We start from the raw sequence: 13551 nt of genomic DNA, 5'->3' as shown, positions 1-13551 counted from the left end.
AATAAAGTGAGTTTCACTTTCTTCCTACATGTTGTGAAGAAAAGTCTCTTTCTTTTGCATGGGCTGCACTTTAGATTGAGAAGTTTCCACCATTATGGCTTCTTTAGCTTCTGCTTCATAAATGTCTTCTTCTTTGGCTTCTATGGCTGCAATCAATTCTTTGATTGCCTCCAATCGAATCCCTTGAGTTTTCATCTTTTCTTCATTCTGCAAATACACATGAAGTACTTGAAAAAAAGCATGTACAGATTCTTCAGTTTCCTCACCAACATATTGTCTTTTTCGTTTAATTACATCAATTATTACATCATGAAATCCTCGTTTTGCAATACCGAGAATTTCACCTAATGTAAATTCAATTCTACTACCAAGAATTCTTTCTTCTAGGATCCGTTTAAGATCCATTGCAGTCTCTATGTCTGACTGCAACTTGTAACTGGGATGTTTACTTTTTCTTTTTCCTTCTGTTTTCTTTGCTTGAGGGGCATCTCCCATGTCAACTTCTGGTGGTGGCGGATTTTCAGCAGCCTTTTGTTGGTCTGGTTTGCTTCTTGTTATGCGTTTAGTCGGTCCTGAAGAAGATGGACCAGCAACATCTTCTTCTCTTCTTCTCTTTTATTCTATCATGGCTTCTTGATTATTAATTTCAGCTAGCCGGCGGGCAAAAGCTGGGGCAAAAGCTGAAAATGAATCCACAGGCTCGGACCATCCGGTTCTTCCTTGAATACATTGGCTAGTAGTGGTTAAATCATCCTTAGTTGCCTTGCCTTGCTCCATGCGTTCCAAGGCCTACGTCCACACTTTAGATTTTGCATTAGTTTTACATGCTTTAACAATTTCATTAGTCAGCTCAATTTGCAACCCATAAGTTGCAGCATCAACAGCTGTATAGGCTGTTCTTGTTGCCAAATCCTCCAATCTTTTCTTCATGCCGCCGTTACCGAAGTTTGGCTCAAGAGGAAGCCGGGTTTCGGTTGCATGAATTTTGCCATCCTTCCAAAATACTAATTTTTGTGTTTCAGCTTCACGGAATGCTCCGCACTCCCTCTTATCATGATGAAGGCTATCACACCAAATGCAACGTCTTTTAAAGCCTTCTCGTGCAGGTCTTTGGGCAGTTGACCGACCCCTTTCTTCTACTTTAACATCAAGCCTTTCTACTTTAGAATTAATTTCTGTTAAATTAAGATGGAGATCCCGCATGCTTTTAATTAACTCATCCATGACATCCTTCTTTGGAGAAGGAACATCAAAATTTCTTGGTTGCTCGGCCATAGAGACAGGAGGTCGAGAAGCTGGAACAGGCTCCTTCATAGAATCGGTTGTTACAAGGGTTGATCCCCATCTTAGGCGCAATCACTCTCTTTGATCAATCATATTAACTGCTTCAGCGACATCACTCCAAGCAGTCTTTAATTCCGACTCAGAGTCAGGGTCTTCAAGTCGGTCAGTCAATTTCTCCTGAAGAGAGAAATCTGCAGCTTTTAAAAATAACTCAATCTTTTGACTTTCCATACCTTGTTGGTCATCAGGATCTAGTTGGGCAAATTTGCTTTCAAACTCTCAATGAAGAGCAGTATAGCAGTTAGACCCTTATTGGGCCTCTCGACCCATTCGGTGAAGATTTTCTTTGTCATAAGGCCAGAATCTTCAAGGAAAATTTCTTCTCGAAGAGCCTTTTTGAACACAGTCCATCTAGTGTATTTTTGGAAAAGACCATGAATTCGGTCCTAGAGGCCATGCATAGCCAGGCGGGCAAAGTAACGGCTCCAGGCATGTTGAGGAACTCCAAAGAAGACCATCTTGTCAGTGTAGAGACGGATAAAAGAGAACACATTTTGCCCATTAAATTGCTTGAGCTCATGCCCAACTGCTTCTAAGGTCTTAATGGCAGCAGCATCAATCCGTTCTTCTTCTTGTCTCCGTTGTTGTTGCAATTGCAACTGCTGCTAAAATTGCAACTGTTGTTGTTGGCTCTCTTGCATTAGACAAACCAACTATTGCAAAGCATCTCCTCCCGAGCTTGATGATTCTCCCATTGGACTTCTTCTTCTGCAGGCGGACCTTCAAGTCGGGTTCACCACTGTCGTCGTGTTAAGAGGTGAAGGTCTACCACCGGGGACTTTTAGTGCAGAAGAAGGGTTTGGGATTCAAGATTCAGAAAGGATAAATGGATTGGGTTTTGATAAGATTTGGGAATTGAAAATAATTTAGGTACGGAAGAGAAATTCAAGCCTTCTCACTTTGTACTTAGCATACTTGAACAGAAAGATTAAGACTAACTTGATTACATCAAATGCTTCAGGATGCATACATCATTTCATAAAGGATATTTTCAGATTTCCAATTCATTTATGAATGTCAAATGCAAGCTCTAATGGCATCTATTTCATGTACAAAGATGGATTTCAATCCTTTGGGTCAAGTATATTGATGCTAGAAACAAATACAACCAAGATTTGGACCAAAGATACATGAAATGGATTGAAAAGGAATAATTTTAGCTTCAGCCCTATTTTAAAATAGAAAATTCCAGCCCATAAATAAATTCAAAATGAGTGCATAAACTCAAGAAGAAGCACTCTTGATCATCTATGAACAATGTCCTAAAGAAAAGAGGTCATTTTCCTCTATTACAATCATAAAAAACCCATGTTTGCTTAAAAAATTTGATCAAAATAGTGGGCTGCCCTGTTTATGTGACTGGTTATTCCAGCCCATAATAGTCCATAAGTCTTCAATATCCTCACCCTTTGTTTGCCCCAAAGTCACTCAAGTACTCGGCCTTCATTGGACCAAGAATAAGGTAGAGAAGATGAGAGAAGTCATGCATAAGAGTAGGCTGAATACTCTTCTCTCAGATTTTTCCTCGTTTATAGACAGTTTCAGCATGCATTTTCGTCAGGCCAAAGAGGTAGAGAAGTGGAGCTCTCACCAAGTTAGCATCTTTAGTTAATGGCCTGTTAATCTTCAGTTTGCATGCTCCATTCCATGCATCTCAACTCCAGCTTTCTCCCAATTTCCCTCAGGCAGAGCAGCCCGCATTTTGCGCCAAAAAATGCGGGCTGCTCTCTGTTTTAACCTTGGTCACTTTTTGACCAGCCTAGGTCACCTGCTGGTCACCTTAGTCAGTTACTTTTGGTCCCATGTGGACCTAGTGGACTTTTGACAGTTTTTTGGCAACATTTTTGGGTTTTGTCCATATTTTTGTACCTGAATTAATGTGATTTATCCAGCAGATTGTCAATTATTTCCAGATGTCCAAGTTTTAAGTTCCCATAGACTTATTTTTCATAAATGTACGTGGTATATCTGCAAATTATATGCTAAATACAAAAGAACTTGTATAACTAAGGTAGATATTGGATAACAATGTCTGAAAATATCTCATATAATTCCCAATGAAACTCTTTTGAGTTCATAAGAAGACAGTAAACTCTTTGACAACGTCATTTTTCACACATTCATGAAAGAGAGAGTGAGAGGGAGAGCGAGCATCTTGCTAAGAGGGAGAGAAAGATAGAAAGAAGGAGAAAGAAGGCTTCTCACCGCCACCATCGCCACTGCCGTTCACGAAGAAGAAGAGGAGGTGTACGGAGGGCGAAGAGGAGCCGTCGCGAAGAGGAGCCACTAAACCCTTCTTCGAGCCTTTATGGTGAGTGCATAGTCCATTCTTGCTTTGTTTTTGTTTTTTCTCTCTCTTTTTTACTTTTTTTTTGTATAATTCGTGTGTATTGAGAGAGGGAGAGGGAGAGGGAGGGAGAGGAAATGAGAGAGGGAGAGAGAGAGGAAGGAAATGGGAGAGGGAGGGAGAGAGAAAGAGAGGAAGAGGGAGAGGGGGAGGGGGAGGGAGAGAAAATGAGAGAGGGAAAGGGAGTTTTCTCTTTCTTTTACTTATTTTTTGTATAATTCGTGTGTATTGAGAGAGGGAGAGGGAGAGGGAGAGGGAGAGGGAGGGAGAGGAAATGAGGTATAATTCGTGTGTATTGAGAGAGGGAGAGGAAATGAGAGAGAAAGAGAGGGAGAGGGAGGGAGAGAGGGAGACGGAGGGAGAGGAAATGGGAGAGGGAGGGAGAGAGAGAGAGAAAGAGAGGGAGAGGGAGAGGGGAAAGGAGAGAAAATGAGAGAGGGAGAGGGAGTTTTCTCTCTCTCTTTTACTTGTTTTTGGTATAATTCGTATGTATTGAGAGAGGGAGAGGGAGAGGGAGGGGGAGGAAATGGCAGAGGGAGGGAGAGGAAATGAGAGAGGAAGGAAATGGGAAAGGAAGAGGGAGGGAGAGGGAGAGAAAGGGAGAGAGAAAGAGAGGGGGAGGGGGAGGGGGAGGGAGAGGGAGAGGGAGAGGGAGGGTAACATTGAAAGAGAGAAAGAGAGGGGGAGGGAGAGGAAAAGATAGAAAAAAAATTAAACATAATAGGGAAAGAGAGAACGAGAGGGAGAGGGTGAGGGAGGGAGAAGAAATGAGAGAGGAAGAGGAAGAGAGCAAAAGGAAATGAGAGAGGGAGAGGAGAGAGAAAAAAATGAGAGAAGGAGACTGGAGAGAAAAAGAGAGAAAAGATGTTAAACATAATAGGGAAAGAGAGAAAGAGAGGGTGAGGGTGAGGAAGAGAGAAAAGGAAATGAGAGAGGGAGAGGAAGAGAGAAAAGGAAATGAGAGAGGGAGAGGAGAGAGAAAAAGAGAGAAAAAATATTAAACATAATAGGGAAAGAGAGAAAGAGAGGGAGAGGGTGAGGGAGGGAGAAGAAATGAGAGAGGGAGAGGAAGAGAGCAAAAGGAAATGAGAGAGGGAGAGGAGAGAGAAAAAATGAGAGAATGAGAGGAGAGACAAAAAGAGAGAGAAGATGTTAAACATAATAGGGAAAGAGAGAAAGAGGGAGAGGGTGAGGGTGAGGGAAGGAGAGGAAATGAGAGAGGGAGAGGAGAGAAAAAAAGAGAGAAAAAACATTAAACCTAATAGGGAAAGAGAGAAAAAGAGTGTGAGGGTGAGGGAGGGAGAGGAAATGAGAGAGGGAGAGGAGAGAGAAAAATGAGAGAGAGAGGAGAGAGAAAAAAGAGAAAAACAATAAACGTAATAGGGAAAGAGAGAAAGAGAGGGTGAGGGTGAGGCAGGGAGAGTGAGTGAGAGAGGGAAAGGAAGAGAAAAGGAAATGAGAGAGAGAGAGAGGAGAGAGAAAAAACATTAAACATAATAGGGAAAGAGAGAAAGAGAGGGAGAGGTGAGAGAGGGAGAGGAAATGAGAGAGGGAGAGAAAGAGAGAAAAAAATGAGAAAAAGAGAGAAAAAAATGAGAAAGGGATAAAAAATGAGAGAATGAGAGAAAAAAATGAGAGAGGGAGAGAAAAGAGAAAAAGAGAGAGAAAACATTAAACCTGATAGGGAAAGAGAGAAAGAGAGGGTGAGGGTGAGGGAGGGAGCGTATACGAGAGAGGGGGAGAAAGAGAGAAAAGGAAATGAGAGAGGGAGAGGAGAGAGAAAAAAATGAGAGAGGGAGAGGAGAGAGAAAAAGAGAGAAAAAACCCATATACCTAATAGGGAAAGAGAGAAAGAGAGGGAGAGGGTGAGGGAGGGAGAGGAAACGAGAGAGGGAGAGAAAGAGAGAAAAGGAAATGAGAGAGGGGGAGGAGAGAGAAAAAAATGAGAGAGGGAGAGAAAAGGAAATGAGAGAGGGAGAGGAGAGAGAAAAAATATTAAACCTAATAGGGAAAGAGAGAAAGAGAGGGAGAGGGTGAGGGAGGGTGAGGGAGGGAGAGGAAACGAGAGAGGGAGAGAAAGAGAGAAAAAGAAATGAGAGAGGGGGAGGAGAGAGAAAAAATGAGAGAGGGAGAGAAGAGAGAAAAAGAGAGGAAAAGCATTAAACTTAATAGGAAAAGAGAGAAAGAGAGGGAGAGGGTGAGGCAGGGAGAGGAAGATAGAAAAGGAAATGAGAGAGGGAGAGGAGAGAGAAAATACACTAAACATAATAGGAAAAGAGAGAAAGAGAGGAAGAGGGTGAGGGAGGGAGAGGAAATGAGAGAGGGAGAGAAAGAGAGAAAAAGGAAATGAGAGAGGGAGAGGAGATAGAAAAAAATGAGAGAGGGAGAGGAGAGAGAAAAAACATTAAACCTAATAGGGCAAGAGAGAAAGAGAGGGAGAGGATGAGGGAGGGAGAGGAAATGAGAGAGGAAGAGGAAGAGAGAAAAGGAAATTAATAGTTGTGTATAGTAGTAGTAGTAGTTTTTTCTTTTCTTTTCTTATTTATTGTTGTTTAGTTTCTTTTTTTTTTGTAATAGTAGTAGTTTTTCTTCTTTTCTTGTTTATTATAGTAGTAGTAGTAGTAGTAGTTGTTTTTTTTTTCTTTTTTTTTTCTTTTCTTTTCTTGTTTATTATAGTGGTCGTAGTCGTGGTAGTGGTAGTGGTAGTGGTAGTGGTAGTGGTAGTGGTCGTGGTCATGGTCATGGTCGTAGTCATAGTCGTGGCCGTAGTCGTCGTTGTCGAAGGGTTTTTGAAAACAAAGTCGAGACCACAAAGGTCCTTGAGAATTTCCAAGACGAAAGATCAGATTGAGACAGTTACAAGACGAGACTTTGATGACAAGGTTTAAGTGTATTAAAATTTTGGTTCAAGTATAAGCGGCAAGACAGATTACAAATATAATGATCAATCAAGAGAGTCAATCCTCTCAAGAAAACCACATCAAGATCTATATCAGAATACAAGAGCTTCAAATAAGTCACCCAATCTTCAAGAGAATGTCTTCAACTCCAATAAATGATCAAGACAAGAAAATTTGCTAATCCAACTGCTAGTATCTTCCAACAAGAATATCCTCTTCGAACTCGCTTTGCAGAGTCTTCAAGGTTTAATACACTGCTTCAAACTCAAGAGTATTCCCCTTTGTTCAAAGCTCTGATTTTTATGAGTAACGAATAAGTGAATATTGATGTAGATCCCCTCCTCTAATTGAGTCCAGGCCTATTGCTTTAGTCCTGACAACTCGGTCTCTCGTGCTTCCTGAAGTTGATGTTTGATTTGCAACAATGTTTCTGTCTAGCAACTCTGTCCTCATGTTGGATTGTTCTTGCTGCCTTTTGTAGAAAATAGAGTAGAGCGTCCTCAAGTTACATTTTACAATTCCCTAATTTGTGAACAGATTTTCTAATCATCCTACAGTATCCATTCTCTTTAATCATCAATCCTTGAACATCTGGATGACTGTTATCAATCAGTCCTGTATTATCCCCAAAAGCTCTTCATCACGATACAATACATATTCTTCTTCCCCTAGCTTTAGCTGATTCCCATCATATTCTGGAAGAAGCACTATTGCCCCTTCCTTCACAAGTATTGGAATAAGTGATCCATCTTTTGCTCGGCCACCTGGACCAACAGCAACAATCTTCCATGCATTCATCTTGGAAGCGAAGGCCATCTTTGCACTCAACCGGGTGCTGGTAGCGAAGCTCGTGCCTCTGACTAAGTTTGTGGGAGGATGTAAACTTCCTCTCTGTAAATTTTTGAGAATTCTAAAGCGGCAAGTTCAACTCTGTTACAATCTTCTCTTATTTTTCTCAGCTTTATTGACCTCTCCTTCAGAGTCACACTCGGCCTACATTGTCTTCGCAACAGCTCAGCTTTGTCTTTATCACCTCCATGTCCTGCATTGTCATCACAATTCGTTGCTGTCTTTAGCTTCGTCGTCGCTTCTCTTCTCCTCAGCTACATCGACTGGGAGAACTCCTTTGCTACGTCCCGTCCTCTTAGATGGCCACTGCTTTTTCCACATATCAGAGTGTGTTTTTTTTTTACTGGATTGACGGAACTGAGGATCAATCAACACTAATCGTAGGGCAAGCCGGGTTTAGCGCAATTTTTTTTACAAATAAAAAACATGCTATCCGCCTGCTTAAGCTTTAACAAGAGGCTTAATAGGAAAGCTCCCTAACATCTTCTTTGGACACCCTTCGCCTCTTGAATTCAAACTCCAACTTACTAATAGGTTGGACAGACAGCTCCCATTCCACCTTGGCCAAACCTTTAAAATAAGGATCTGCCAGAGCCTCCTTTGCAGATGGTCGATCCTTTGGATCAAAGGAAAGAAGTCTCTCAAGAAGCCTAAGAGTAGAAGGGTCAGCACTGGGAAACTTTTGAGAGAATTGTACAGGTGCCTTTTTTGGCACGGTGCTAAAATACCTCCTTGCCTTTTCATTCAGGACCCTTGCTATCACTTCTGAGGATGAAGTGCCCAACAAATCTGTTATGAGTTCTAGCTGATGTACTACATTCTTACTTAGCAGTGAAGAGGCATGTTGTCATTCGTTCAAATACTCTTTCAACATATGTAGATGGTACTCAAGTATCTCTCTATAGATAAGCTCCCAGCCTTATCATCAACTTTTTCATCTCCCTCATATTCGATAGAATCAAGTTCCAACTAATCCAGCTTCACCCATTCATCAAGTCTCCTAGTTGTCCACTTGTAGGGCATTCTTGTATTTCTTCTTATCTTAGATCCGAGATTTCTTATACCGCTTTGATAGCTTCAACAAACTACCTTGGCATCAGTTTTTTTATAATATTTTTGTCACACACATACACACAAGCATTCATTCACACACGCGCAAAGATAAATGCACACATGTAATATTATTTACAATGGAACGAAGTCCCAGCACACACACGGGTTTGAGACGATAACTGGAAACACACTTATAAGAAAACTAGGTTTCATACACACAGACATGCAAGCCACACGTAGAACAAAAATGCAAACACGACTAGATATACACAAAACACGAATGTCACATACACAACCTTTTTGGTGGATTCCACACCTTGGATACACAGCAGCACGACATCGTAGTCATGGTTGTGGTCATGGTCGTGGCCGTGGTCGCGGTCGTGGTCGTGGTAGTTATAGTCATGGTCGTGGTCGTGGTCGTGGTCATGGTCGTAGTTGTGGTCATGGTTGTGGTCGTGGTGGTGGTCGTGGTCTGGTCATAGTCGTAGTCGTGGTCGTAGTCGTGGTCGTAGTCGTAGTCGTAGTCGTAGTCGTAGTCGTGGTCGTGGTCGTGGTCGTGGTCATGGTCGTGGTCATGGTCGTGGTCGTGGTCGTGGTCGTAGTCGTAGTCGTAGTCGTGGTCATGGACTTCAACATAGTCATAGCCATGATTGTTAAAGAAAATGAGAGAGGGGGAGGAAGAGAAAAAAGAAGAAGAAACGAGAGAGAGGGAATAAACATACAACATAATAAAGAAAGAGAAAAAGAGAGAGAGATGGAAGGAGAGGAGATAATGAATGAATAAAAAACAAAGAGACAGTGGTGGCAAGGTCGGTGCAACACCACAAGACGGGAAACACTCCGACATATATATGTTAATCTGTGGGTGGGTGGGTGGAGACTTTACATACATTAATTTTTGCTGAGTTACAAGAGAAGAAATCCCTTCTCAAACAATTTAAGAAAGAAAAAAAGAATGATAACAAAAACAAATTGTTTGTCGTAACGTAGACAAAATGGAAAACGATGAAGGTCTTGTTGTTCAAGATCGTGAGGTGTATCTTAATCAATGTGTCCCATGTCCTTGCTCTCAACGCAAGGTGGCAATTAGATGAAAACATCGATTGTCTATAGCACACGTACGATGCTTCAGCGAATTTCAATCTGAGATCATTGATCAGGCGATCTTGGGTTTTTAGCAAACGGTAAGAAAAGTTAATATCAATCATGCATTGTACTCGCAAGCTAATTGAATATCATATATAAGAAGATTGGGTGTGGCTGGTAAATTTTCTATCCAGGGAGGTGACGTCTTGTCCCAAGGAGGAGTGCATCATTTGTAGCTAATTAGAAGAGTTTATGGGCGTGTGATGGATGGAGTGCTTGAGCCAATCCACAATTTGGAAGGTACTACCCAATCTATACCATCAATACCAGAGGGGACAAGCAGCCTTCTAGACCTACCTACAATCTTGGAACCTGAGATGGAGGCAATGATCGATGCATTGATTCCCATGAATGTCGAGACTTCTGATCCACTTAGAGAGGAAGCATCCATACCATTATATGATGGATGCCGAGCATCTCGCCTGAAGACACTGCTTGCACTCCTAAGTGTGCAAGCAAAATACGGGTGGAGCGATGCGAGTGTCACCAAGTTGTTCAAGTACCTTGTATGTACGCTTCGTTGATTTCTTTTCGGCACTATCATTAAAAACATTTATGCTTTTTCAAGGTGTTTTATGATTTTTTTCAAGTTACTGAAATATCATATATTACCACTTTCAAATACCATGCATGAGTCTCGTGATGAAGCATGACATGTTTTACGAAAGCTTGGCATGGACTAAAACAACATCCGTGCATTTATCAACAATTGCATACTGTTTCGAGGAGAATACGAGACTATGGAGAGATGTCCAAAGTGTGGTGCTCATAGGTATCGATAGGAATTGCAAGGGCAAACCATCCCTCAAAAAGTTCATAGACACTTTCCGTTTATCCCCCGCATAAACCACATGTTTCGTATGTCTAACATGGCGAGCTTGACAACGTGGCATGTGTAGAATAGGTCCATGGATAGAGTTCAACTAATAACAGCAGATTCACGCGCATGGAGGCACATTGACTCTACCTTCCCAAGCTTTGCCCAAGAGCCAAGGAATCTTCGGCTCTGTCTTGCAATGGATGGCGTGAACCCATTCCGTCTGCACTCAACTTCTTACAGTGTGAAGCCTATAGTCCTTGTCAAATACAATATCCCTCCATGGCTTTCTACGAAGAAAGGATATCTCATCCTTAGCTTACTCGTCCCGTTGATGGTCTACCAATATTCGAGCCATTCTCATGTGGACAATGCATGACTTTCGAGGATTCAGAGAGTGCTCAGGTAAATAGGCTTACGTTCTCGTTGGTAATATCTATATTTTATCTCGTTCCAGTTTGTATTCACTGGATAGAGGTGTTGGAACAGGTCTGGTTACCTCAAGTTATCATGCATGTCCGTTGTGCGGGCGATAGTTAGACTCCCGAAGATCACGAACCATGAAAAAGATGGTATATCAAGGACACGCCACTTTCTTGCCAGAGGCTCTTGGACTCAGGAAAGGTTTTCTTGGATGACCTCCAACACGTTGTCGGAGGGGTTTTTGTCGAAAGGTTGAATCCACCAAGGATTAGAAGTAGAAGGAAGTAGAGATAGGAGATGGAAGAGAAGATAGAGAATACCCAGCTGGTAAACATGACAAAAACAAATCACAATGAATTGAATCAATATGTATTGAAAGAACCTGGAATCTTTGCACTACTCAGAAGCAATCTCTAGGCATTAGTTCTCTTGGAGCTTCTTCGTAGACCAAAAACGTGGATAAAAAAATTAAGCTCTTTCTTTGTTGCCTAGAACCCGAATCTAATGGCTCTGTTGGCTCCAAAAGGGGGGTAAAATCCAAGGACACCTAATCACGGATCTCCCAGATCACTCCTTTCTTCAGTTCAATCTACAGTTTTCAGCCTGTTTACAATGATCGCAATGCGTGCAATTTTATCAATCTGTCCTTTTTATGAAAAATCTCCTAATTGGTTGAAAAGGCAACTTGCTTTTTGTATGCCATCCTAATCTAGAAGCTTTTTTAACTTTTTTGAATTTTTACGATAAATAATATCAAATATAGGCTAAAATTATCCAAAAATCTAGTATTTTTGGATAATCCATGCAACTCACACTAATACTAATGACTCAGATCACATTGACACTCTAGATCAATAAAGAAGTCGGATGATGATGCATTCCATACTTTTTCACACAGTGTCCTCATAACATCATGACATCCACCCCCTCTGAACTTGCACATCCTTTGGTATGTGCCAAAATCCTAATTGTCACTGGATTCTGAGTCCTCCTCATCCTTTGCAACCATATCCTTTACTTCTTCATCTTCCATATCTTCCTGGCTAGCCCCTGTATCATGGCCACTATTTTCTTCCAATTTTGGCAACTCATAGGCAATAGATTCTCGCCTTTTGAATAATTTGATTCTTTTCCCTACTACTAGAAGTTTTATGGCTGTCCCATCTAGCTCATTTAATGCATAAATAGCATTATCAAACACCTGTCTTACCACATAGGGTCCAAACCATCTTTTGGAAACTTTACATATGGCACTATGTTGGTTATCTAAACTGCTATCATAAACCAATACCCAATACCCATCTTGTATGGTTCTTGGTCTCAATCTATTTCTTTTGCCAAACCATTTCTTGTTTTGTATCCTTACCGCCCTTAACTTTGTAGTTGTTGCCTCTATGTCTTCTAACTTTCTTTCCAACTGTCTAATGCGTAAGGTCAACAACTCCTCTTGATTCAACTCCTCCTCCTGAGGTAATACACTCCATGTGACTGTCATCTCTTCTATCGGCATGATAGGTTTTCGACCATACATCAATTCTGCAGGCATATATCCTATAACAACACTATGAGTTGTTTTGTCAACCCACAAAGCATAAGGGAGCACTCATGGCCACTCTTTTATCTTCTCTCCACATGCTTTTGCCAATGCCTTCACAATAGGTGGATGACCTCTTTCACTTTTGCCATTTCCTTCAAGGTTATAGGCTGAAGTTAAAGCAAGATTTATCCCCAATCGTGCAAAGAAATCATGAGCTTCATCTGCATCCAACTCACCCCTATCTACTGTAATTTTTTCTACATAGCCATATCGACAAAAGATCTCTTCAAAGAGAAAAGTACATACGGCATTTGTCATCTTAGTAAGTAGAGCTCTCCCTTCCACTTCATTAGTCAAGTCTTCACGAGCAAGCACAAGATAGCTCATTTGCCAAAGACCTGTAGGCATTGTGACCAAATCCACCACCCACTTAAAATGAAGAGACAATGGATATATGGGTTGCAATCCATTTCGATGTCTCATAGTTGAATACATTTGACATATTGTACATGTTTCCACAAAGTGAGCAACATCCTTATATATACCGTGCACACCAATATCTTTCTTTGATTTTGTAAAAGTACCCCAAACACCTCAATGACCAGCCCACAAGCTTTCATGAAATTCTTGCATAACAGTTACTTGTGAAGCTCTATCACCCAAAACTCGCAATGGCATACCCTATTTCTTTTTAGCATGTTTCCATAAGTATCCATCTTTTAAGAAAAATCCATAGGCTTTCCTCTTGATCTTCTTAAACTCCTCATCTGACCATTCATCTCTCTTTGTTAATGTACTGAGATATTGACCAATTCTCAGCCACTCTCTTGCATATTTGTCTTCCAAAAACACTTCTACACAAGATGCAAAACATTTAAAGTGTCTTCTCTTTGTTGTCCATGCTTCTGTTAATGCTGTAGCAACACCTTGCATTACTAAATTCACTCTTGCAACATCATTTTCAGCCATAAGAAAGTAATCTTCTTCCTCCTCATCCATTATCCCATCTTCATTCTCATAACATGCTCGAGATAACATGTCTGCCACTGGGTTATCTCTTCCTTCAATATGCTGAAAAATTTAGGGTTCAAAGATTTAATGTATGTAATCCACCATAGCATAGCAATATCTA

This window comes from Lygodium microphyllum, chromosome 14 (genome assembly GCF_053477565.2).
Source record: "Lygodium microphyllum isolate KBCC chromosome 14, Lygodium_microphyllum_v1.1.10, whole genome shotgun sequence".
In the NCBI taxonomy this organism is placed as follows: domain Eukaryota; kingdom Viridiplantae; phylum Streptophyta; class Polypodiopsida; order Schizaeales; family Lygodiaceae; genus Lygodium; species Lygodium microphyllum.
Note: the sequence above shows the minus strand (reverse complement) of the source record.